The sequence below is a fragment of the Triticum urartu genome, chromosome 5 (assembly GCF_003073215.2).
Source record: "Triticum urartu cultivar G1812 chromosome 5, Tu2.1, whole genome shotgun sequence".
Classification (NCBI taxonomy): Eukaryota; Viridiplantae; Streptophyta; class Magnoliopsida; order Poales; family Poaceae; genus Triticum; species Triticum urartu.
The window spans coordinates 86,122,685-86,133,741 of record NC_053026.1 but is presented as its reverse complement, the minus strand read 5'-3'; the positions used below and the strand labels follow the sequence as shown (position 1 = coordinate 86,133,741).

Here is an 11,057-nt window from a genome sequence, read left to right as displayed (position 1 = left end):
GTAATAAGTTCTCTTTTGAGACACTCGATGTAATAAGTGTGTGATTGCTACTCTGCTATAAATCCTCCGAGTACTGTGTGGTGTCAGCATTACTGATCTAGGGATGACACCGGAGCACAGAGATCAGACTGTTTGAGGTCTGGTCGCTACAGCGCGTTGCTGCGCCCGTTTATTGGTTCAATGTAATTATAGGAATCATGTAAATATATGATGCCATGAAGGAGGTCCAATATGCTCCAAATTTAGGCTGGTCACCGCAAAGACCAGCAACTTGATTGGCCACACCAGAGCAAGGATAATAATATGGCAATAGCACATTGCCATGTAATCTATAGTCAATCAAATGACCAACATTTACAATACTCTCTCGATTCACTATTATAAGATGTTTTTGATATTTTAATATGGACTAAATATAGACTGAAATGAGTTAACAAACCCATTAAAACACATTTATAAACATCCAATTCAGAAAGTTAGAAGATCTTACAATAGTGTATGGAGGGTAGTAATTTGTTACATAGGATCTAATGCAGTCCACTGCATCAATTGTTTTTGGGATGTGAACACATCGACCGATCCCTCGTGCATACCATCATATGAGAAATGTGTAGCTAGCAGCAGTTGATATCAAAATGCTTTCAAGATGCTTATGGGATGGGAAGTAGTAGATAGTATGGTCTCATCATCAGAATCTGCATCATTCAAGTATCTTGATGCAATATGATAAATCTATAAAAGGTAGCTTATTTTTCTATTCTGCAATAGATGAAGGAAAACAATCAGTATTCTACATGTCAAAAAAGCAGCACTAAATTTATTTCATATACATGTAGCATGTTGGCGCTCAGTTCTTAAGAGAAGAGAAATTCAACCTGAACATTAAGGCATCAACACGTAGCTCGTGACCAAATAACTTAACCATTAGGTATATCATGTAAAAAATATTCAATGTTTCAAAAAAAGTCTGGGGTTGACCAACACAGCTTAAATAATTCTATCAAACAAACTACAAATAGTATTGAAGACAAGAAGGCAGGAATCAATACAAATATCTATTTTAACATAAGTATATGCTTACATATCATGTATACAATGTAAAAGAGTATAACATCTACATGGAAAGTTATTCACCTCACATTTCCAAATGTCCATACCAACCAGAGGACCATATCTTGCAAGTTGGAAGTATGGAGCAGAATGGAAATTCAGTTACCTGTCTAAGAAAGTGAAGTGGACAATTCAAGTTAATCTTTCAAGGAATAAACCTAAGAGGAATGCACTTTGGATGGCATTCATTGGTGCTAGGATGTAGTTATATGAAAAGGGGAATAAAAATGGGATTCAGAGAATCAGACAAGATGCATACATAAAAATTGGAATAAAAATGGGATGTAGTTATATGAAAAGGGGAGTCTGAGTATCAGACAAGATGCATATAAACATTGGAATTTAACCCCCCAAATACTAACCAAAACAGATAAACACCAACAAGTGAGGCAGCAATCGCTTACATCTTCAAACACCTTCCCTACACAAAAGTTGTGCAATGTCTTGACATACAGAACTGTGCAATGTCTTGACATACATAATTTACCAAAGTGACTTGTGTCCTCAGCCGCCAGATCGCGGCGTTGGACGCCCGAGATTGGCTGGTCGTTGTACCAAGTATCGTGACACCATTTTAGGGTCCCATCGCGTGTCACGGTCTGCAAAATTAAAAGGGTTGCTGCTACCAAAACTGATCTGGCTGTTCTGTCATTGACTGGCCACAAAACAAACTGTGTACGAGAGGCCTGTGCATGACAACTGAGAACTAACATCTCTTCCAAGCAGGTGGTCACCATTTTTATTGGCTTCTTTGTGTGCTTGAGCCAGGCAGGCTGATGTGGAATGACTACTGCTCCAGAAGCCTATTTTTGTGGCCTTTCCATTCACTGGACCGACGTGTGTTTTCTGGTTACTATAATAACTGACCATGATAAAAACTCACTAAAAAAGTTGATTTAAAATATAACCAGACTATTAGCATTCTTCCTTGTATCTTTGAGCCAGTGAAATTTATGTCGTTCACATTCTATGTCCGCTCAACGCAAATGAAAATTCCCTGCCCCATCGAATCATTCAGTCATGTGACCAACGACAGAATGATGGTGATGAAGCTTTAGTTCCAGAATCACAATTGAAGCAAAGAACAGGGCTGATGGAGAAACTTTTATTTCTGGGACTGCTACGCCATCATTCTTGGTCTGCAAATGCAAAAGGAACATTCTTATATACTATAATCAGATAGTTTGAAGCATATTTGCTACTTGCTAGATTCTTCTACTTAAAATTTATTTATTTTACTTTCGATGATGATTCTAACATCTGTTTAACTATTCCTTGATGGTATTTCCAGCAGCTCCATCCAATCCAATCCAACTATACCCGCATTAATATTAGACCATATATATTTGTGTGGCTTAATCCATTTATATTTGATGCAATCCTAATTATTTCGGATGTTACACATTAAGAATTTGTGTCGGCTCACCAAACACATGGGGAATGATTGATGCAATACTGTCTAATTTTTTTACACAATTTTATATATATAACTAACTTTGAACAAGCAGTGTAACCCAAACCATGTCCTTTTCACATATCTGTGTCGTTCAACTATACTCAAATATTTGCATTGTTCTATTGACACGATAAACGGGCGCAACAACATGTGCATTCATGTTCTAGTGTCTTCACATACAGAACAGCCTATCTAATAAGTTTACCTCTTCGGGTCATGGTCAAACTATACAGAATTGTCTCCATCTCTTCCAATAATTGGTGTGAGAGGATTCACAAACAGCAAGAGGCCTGATCCACGGAGAAAGTCGAAATAAAGTCCAATTAGTTCTTTGAGATTTCATCCACCAGTACAATGGGGCAGATGATTAGAGGCCTAGTGTTCAAGGAGAGTAGGGGAGCTAGGAGGGAATTTCACAGGAGCTCACCAACAACAGTTCTGAAGCATCATGACAATGAGGAGAGGAGGATCTGATGCAATAGATGAGGGAGACAGGACCGCCGACATCCCCGACATTAATCGGGTCTTCCACTACCTTTGTCCACCGGCTTAGCCTCCAACTCCAGAAAATTGTGAAAATTGTCGTCGTCATTACTTTGCTCCATAATAAGTAGTGACGAATATTTGGTTCAAACAAAAAAATTAGCATGCAATAGTTGACATAGTTATGCCTAAGATTACAACTGAAATTGATTCTTTAGTTTATTTATCGGATAACAACAATTCTGAACAATTATATGGACTTCATCTAGGGACTGTAAAATTCATTTAGATGTCCAATGTATCCATTCATGAAAGAGTTCAGTCCAGAAGCAAAAAATCTAAGAACACTATCCATCCAATGAGCAATTAACTTCTGTTTGGGTTATGAGTTGAAACAAGACCAGAACTCCAAATTCTGTACCAACATCTATTTGAATTAAATAAACCTCATGAACATAAAATGTGTCATTTGTATGTGGTTCTTCCAAAAAAAGGTTGCCAACATGATGTGTACATGGACTATAAATTTACAGGAGTCCTTCATTGGGTTTCAATTACTTACTTCATCAGCGGCATGCCGCCCGCTATCTCGTCGCCTCGGTGTCATCTCAGATCTGCATCAACCACAACATGGCATGCTATGGTCCTATGACTTGAGCTCTGTGATGACCAAATAGTATTGCAAGGGTTCGCCAGATATGGCAGTTGCAGCTGCGCGCCATGAAAATCAAATGAAGAACCATGTAAATTGGAACATCCAGAATTCAGTTAAATGATAGATCATTCTACACTATGAGATTAATAGGGTGGACCACTTAATCAATCAACATATGACAAACCATAACTTATTACTCCTATCTGTAGCACCTCGACCGGACAAACAGATTGTTTAGAACCTCAATTGGTCGAGTTACAAAACCCTAATGCATCGAGGGAGAAGAAACTTACTGGTGGGGAGAGCAACGGCGACTATACGACACTGAAGGGGGCGGCCAGCGTGATGAGGTGGGCGGCTCCGTTCAAGCAGGATGAGGTTGGCGGCTTCGTGACGTCGGGTTGACGCGGTGGATTCGAGCACTGCCGGTGAGGCGGCCTCCTCCAACCTAGTCGTCGCGCGCCTCCGCCGCCAGCATTGTTCGTTCCCTGAGGGCTGAGAGAGCGAGAGGAAGGGGGACGGGGTTGACTGTTGAGCATGGAAAATGGGCCAAAACAACCCGCTACGAGCCCAATTAACCACAGGGGCCCAAAAAAGCTACCGGAGTAGCTGCCCCTCGGACAGCCGATCTCGCGAAAAACATCCCAAGAAGATCCAGTGGCCAGGAACGGCCAGCACATGAAAACGAACGGTTAAGATGTTGAGTGCTTGAGAGGGCTGGGATGGTGTTCAGTTTTAATATATCTAAATATATTGGAAGGTTACATTCGGACACCGGAATGGTTCGGGTCGTTTCGGATGAGTTTCGGGGTACCAGGGGTTACCGTTACCCCCCGGAAAGTTATTGGGCCTCATGGGCCTAGTGGTGGAAGAGAGGAGGCCGGCCAAGGAGTGGCGCCCTCCCCCCAAGCCCAATCCGAATTGGGTTAGGGTTTGGAGGGGTCGGCTCCCCTTTCCTTCTCTCCTCCTTTTCCTTCCCTCCTTCTCCTACTAGGAATAGGAAAGAGGAGGGGAATTCTACTTGGACTAGGGAGTCCTAGTAAGATTCCCCACACTTGGCGCGCCCCCTTAGGGCCGGCCACCTCTTCCCTCCCCTCCTTTATATACGTGGCTAGGGGGCACCGCATAGACACACAAGTTGATCTTTTAGCCGTGTGGGTGCCCCCCCCACCATAGTTACACACCTCGGTCATATCGTTGTAGTGCTTAGGCGAAGCCCTGCGTCGGTAACTTCATCATCACCGTCACCACGTCGTCGTGCTGATAGAACTCTCCCTCGGCCTCAACTAGATCAAGAGTTCAAGGGATGTCATTGAGCTGAACGTGTGTTGATCGCGGAGGTGTCGTGCGTTCGGTACTTGGATCGGTTGGATCGCGAAGATGTTCGACTACATCAACCGCGTTACTAAACGCTTCCGCTTTCGGTCTACGAGGGTACGTAGACACACTCTCCCCTCTCATTGCTATGCATCTCCTAGAGAGATCTTGTGTGATCGTAGGTAAAAAAATTTGAAGTAGCGCGTTCCCCAACACAAGTAGTATCTGTACTTAGTGCGGAATTTTTGGCTAGCAAAGATAGGGGGCAAGCACCACATGTTAAAAGATTTATGACAATATGACTTCTATGTGAATATAAACAAACATAAACCATTAAGTTGTCTTTCTTGTCCAACGTCAACAATTTTGGCATATAATATTTTGATGAGGGCTCACAATCACAAAAGATTTCTAGGATAGTATATTTATATGTGAGTCTTCTCTTCCCTTGTTAATTCTTTCATGAGTTGCATCATTGACTAATGCTATGTTTGTCAATATCTAATAAATTTTTCTACTTATATGTTTCCTTATGTGGTGTCATCACCTACCATAGGATAAGTATATGATCTTTTCATTATTTCTTTCCTTTCTTTTATTCTTTCTTATTTCCATTCTTTAATTTGCAACATGAAAGTAAAGAAAGCAAAAACTCAAACTAAACTTTATTATATAACTTGCACACGATAGCAAGGATAGATCACTAAGCAAACTCTCAAAGAAGAAAGGATCAAACTAAACTTTTATTCATCTAAAGCAAAAGATCGAACTAAAAGAAGTGAAAGCAAAAAGATAGTGGCATGATACGATATCGGGGCACCTCCCCCAAGCTTGTCGGAAGCCCAAGGGAGTGCCCATACCCGATACTTAATTCTCCTTTGGTGGTGAAGAAGGTGATGTTGGTGATGAAGGGATCTTGTCCTCGGATTTCCATGGCAGTGGTCCACCATCATAAGAGGAGGAGTGAGTCTCTCGGGTCCTACAACTAGCAGCCAAAGTCATACCTTTAAACCTTGCCTCATATTCAAAGACTTGGTTTTGGAGGTCATAGATCTGGCTTTGGAGGAAGTTGATTTTCTCATTGAGGGTGAAGATGATGTCCTTCATGGGCTTGCCATCCACCTTGAGATCACGGGAGTGGTCCGTGATCATAAGGTGATTGGCGTTGAGTCCACGCTCCACCATCCCCTTGCACCGGAAGACGTCCTGCCTCCATGGCTTCAAGCCTGGCCTCCACGGTTCATGTCCCCTTTGGACATGGCACATTGCGGAGGTGAAGCACCCCCTCATGCATCTGGATGACCTGAGGGTGCTGCACCACCTCCCGAAGGTATGGGTTGATGACGTTCTTGAAGAACTTGTCCTTGGAGGAGCTTGAAGCAGCCATGGTACATGGGATCTAATAGAAAACAACAAGGAAAAGAAAACAGAGGATTTCTCTGCGATACGTTGATCAACAGGTTTGGGAAGTATATATAGATTTTTTATCTTGGAGGATAAGTGTATGGTAGAAAAACGGAGTACGGAAGTTGTCCCAGGTGGGCACAACCCACCTAGGCGCGCCAGGCTTGCCTGGCGCGCCCTGGTGTCTTGTGCCCACCAGGGTACGCTTCCTGGAAGTTTCTTTATTTCCTAAATTTTTAAATATTCCAAAACTGATAAAAAAATATTTTTGCAGATTTTTCGGAGTCAGTTTACTTACCGTATCACGTACCTCCTTATTTTCACAATTTTGAAGTGTTCCGGAAGGACTCTTTTATGTGTTCTTCCGGTGTCAAAGTTTGGAGAATATTACTTTCAACATTAATGGGCATACCTGAGATATAATGCTTTATTCGTTGCCCATCGACAACCTTCAGGTTAGTGCCTTCGGAATTATTTATTTTGATGGCTCCAGACCGATAAACCTCCTCGATGACATATGGGCCTTCCCATTTTTATAGGAGTTTTCCTGCAAAGAATCTGAAATGAGAGTTGTATAAAAGAACATATTCTCCAACTTTAAACTCATGCTTTTGGATTCTTTTGTCATGCCATCTTTTAACTTTTTCTTTGAATAATTTTGCATTTTCATAAGCTTGGGTTCTCCATTCATCTAATGAGGTAATATCAAATAACCTCTTTTCGCCGGCAAGTTTGAAATCATAATTGAGTTCTTTGATTGCCCAATATGCTTTATGTTCTAACTCAAGAGGCAAATGACAAGCTTTTCCATAAACCATTTTATAAGGAAACATACCCATATGATTTTTATATGCTGTTCTATAAGCCCCAAGTGCATCATCTTATTTCTTAGACCAATTCTTCCTGGACCTATTGACAGTCTTTTGCAAAATTAATTTTATTTCCATATTGCTAATTTCAACTTGACCACTAGACTAAGGATAATAAGGTGATGCAATTCTATGGTTAACATCATACTTGGCAAGCATTTTACGAAAAGCACCATGAATAAAGTGTGAACCACCATCATTCATTAAATATCTAGGGACTCCAAACCTTGGGAAAACAACTTCCTTAAGCATTTTAATAGAGGTGTTGTGATCAGCACTACTGGTTGGAATAGCATCTACCCATTTAGTAACATAATCAACAGCAACCAAAATATGTGTATACCCATTAGAGGAAGGAAAAGGTCCCATGTAATCAAATCCCCAAACATCAAATGGTTCAACAGCAAGTGAATAATTCATAGGCATTTCTTGACGCTTAGCGATATTACCTATTATTTGACATTCATCACAAGATAAGATGAACTTACGGGCATCCTTGAAGAGAGTAGGCCAATAAATTCCAGATTGCGGTACCTTGTGAGCAGTACTATCTCCAGCATGATGCCCTCCATAAGCTTCGGAGTGACATTTCCATAGTATTTGTCCCTATTCATGCTTAGGTACACAACGTCTAATAATACCATCCAGTCCTTCTTTATAAAGATGTGGGTCATCCCAAAAATAATGTCTTAAATCATAGAAGAATTTTTTCTTTTGTTGGTATGTAAATCTAGGTGGCAAATATTTAGCAACAATATAATTAGCATAATCAGCATACCAAGGAGTACTGTGAGCAACATCTATTGCAGCTAACTGCTCATCAGGGAAACTATCATCAATAAGTAGTGGGTCATCAAGCACATTTTCAAGCCTAGATAAATTATCAGCTACTAGGTTCTCAGCTCCTTTTCTATCAATGATATGTAAATCAAATTCTTGTAATAAGAGAACCCACCGACTAAGTCTAGGTTTAGCATCTTTATTTTCCATAAGATATTTAATAGCAACATGGTCTGTGTGAACAGTTACTTTGGAATCAACAATATAAGGTCTAAATTTATCACAAGCAAAAACAACTGCTAAGAATTCTTTTTCAGTAGTAGCATAATTTCTTTGAGCACTGTCTAGAGTTTTACTAGCATAATGAATTACAGTAAGTTTCTTATCAACTCTTTGTCCTAGAACAGCACCAATAGCACTATCACTAGCATCACACATAATTTCAAAAGGCAAGTTCCAATCAGGTGGTTGAACAATAGGTGCATAAATTAAGGCTTTCTTGAGTGTTTCAAAGGCTTCTAGACAATCATCATAAAAAACAAAAGGAATATCCTTTTGCAAGAGACTAGTAAGAGGCCTGTAAATTTTAGAAAAGTCTTTGATAAATCTCCTATAGAAACCAGCATGACCTAAGAAACTATGAATACCTTTTATATCTTTAGGACATGGCATTTTCTCAATTGCATCAACCTTAGCTTTGTCCACATCAATACCTCTTTCATAAATTTTATGACCCAAGACAATGCCTTCATTAACCATAAAGTGGCACTTCTCCCAATTCAAGACAATATTTGTTTGTTCACATCACTGCAAAACTCGATCAAGATTGCTTAAACAATCATCAAAAGATTTCCCATAAACAGAAAGTCATCCATGAAAACCTTAACAATATTTTCACAAAAGTCAGAGAGTATAGCAGCCATACATCTTTGAAAGGTAGCAGGTGCATTACATAAACCGAAAGGCATACGTCTATAAGCATAAGTTCCAAAGGGACAAGTAAAAGTGGTCTTTTCTTGATCAGGTTGATAAACAGGTATTTTTGAAAAACCAGAATATCCATCAAGGAAGCAAAAATGTGTGTGCTTAGATAATCTTTCAAGCGTTTGATCAATAAAAGGCAGAGGGTAATGATCTTTTCTAGTTGCTTTGTTTAATTTCCTAAAATCAATTACCATTCTATAGCCTGTAACAATTCTTTCATGAATAAGTTCATTCTTATCATTAGGAACAACAGTAATACCCCCTTTCTTAGGGACACAATGAATAGGACTTACTCATCTACTATCAGCTATAGGATAGATTATACCTTCTTCCAGAAGTTTTAATATTTCCGTTCTTACCACTTCTTTCATCTTCGGGTTTAACCAACTGTCGGTGTCAAAACCGGCGGATCTCGGGTAGGGGGTCCCGAACTGTGCGTCCAAGGCAGATGGTAACAGGAGGCAGGGGACACGATATTTTACCCAGGTTCGGGCCCTCTTGATGGAAGTAAACCCCTATGTCCTGCTTGATTAATATTGATGATATGGGTAGTACAAGAGTAGATCTACCACGAGATCAGAGAGGCTAAACCCTAGAAGCTAGCCTATGGTATGATTGTATGCTGTCCTATGGACTAAAACCCTCCAGTTTATATAGACACTGGAGGGGGCTAGGGTTACACAAAGTCGGTTACAAAGGAGGAGATATACATATCCGTATTGCCTAAGCTTGCCTTCCACGCCAAGTAGAGTCCCATCCGGACACGAGACGAAGTCTTCAATCTTGTATCTTCATAGTCTAACAGTCCGGCCAAAGGATATAGTCCGGCTGTCCGGAGACCCCCTAATCCAGGACTCCCTCAGTAGCCCCCGAACCAGGCTCCAATGACGATGAGTCTGGTGCGCGGTATTGTCTTCGGCATTGCAAGGCGGGTTCTCCTCCAATTTTCAAGTGTTCGTAAGCAATGTCCGGCTCCATAAATGTTGAACCTCTTGGCTTCTATGCCCAATAAGGGCTTTCTCCCACGTGTCGAATGAATACGAGGCGCCAGGGCGTTTTTACATTCGCCCCCCTAGCCAGATAAATAAATTGTCTATTAAAGGGATGGGGATTCTTAGATCCGATCCATACCATCCTCCCCCAGCGAGAATCCATCAGAGCGCGTTTCGGAAAGATCCATTCCATCATGGCCGACCTCCGCAGCTCCTCCTCCCACCCCCATAGCCCTAAGCCCGGTGATTGGGAGAGGTGTTCAGTCCCGCATAGTCGATTAGTCGAACTGCAGACTAAGGGATTTCTCCCTCCGGCGTATATGGTGCCCGTTCGAGCCGGGCTTGCCACCTACAATGGCGGGGAGCAAGCGGAGAGCTTTCCCTATCCCTCCATGGGGGAAAGGTTCTGCCTCGTTCCTTATTAGCTAAGGGGACTCGGATTTCCAATTCATCCGTTCCTCCGCGGGCTCCTAGAGTTCTACGGCCTCCAATTACACAACCTCACCCCTGCCTCCATTCTACATATCGTCGGCTATGTTGCTCTCTGCGAGTTGTTACTGGGCTGCGAGGCTCACTTCGAGCTGTGGAAAAGGCTATTTTGCCTCATCCCTCGCATACAGGGGAGATCACTTTATCAAGTGGGCGGAGCCGAAATATGGCGCATCGCCGATACCGGATACCTGTCCAGTACCCCGAATAAGTCATCCGAAGACTGGCCTTCAGAATGGTTTTATATGGAGGACGTTCCCCTTCCGGACCCTGTTCGGCGGGGTCTTCCTGAGTTCAACAATGCCCCTCTGAAGAAACGCCGAAGTTGGCGCCCACGGAGCCCCCAGGTGGAAGACAACAGAGAAGTCATCTATCTGATGAACCGGATCAAAGCTCTGGCTCAATCAGGATTGACAATAATCGAAGTTATGTCGATTTGCATAATGCGGGGAGTGCAGCCACTTCAATATCGTGGGCACCCCTTGTGGTGTTATAACGGGGCGGATGACGCCACCCGC

At 41.8% G+C, this 11,057-nt stretch overlaps 1 long non-coding RNA gene across 2 annotated transcripts; it reads right to left on the bottom strand.

Moving 5' to 3' along the window:
• Nucleotides 1-1,973: 1,973 nt before the first annotated feature.
• LOC125555708 lies at nucleotides 1,974-4,173 on the bottom strand. 2 transcript variants are annotated; one of them, XR_007304819.1, is made up of 5 exons: nucleotides 3,998-4,173; nucleotides 3,612-3,760; nucleotides 2,994-3,160; nucleotides 2,772-2,856; nucleotides 1,974-2,249 (listed from the first exon to the last, which is right to left on the bottom strand). It is a non-coding gene; the product is annotated as an uncharacterized LOC125555708 (long non-coding RNA). The 2 variants fall into 2 exon arrangements; XR_007304820.1 differs by having other exon boundaries at nucleotides 2,994-3,126.
• Nucleotides 4,174-11,057: the final 6,884 nt, after the last annotated feature.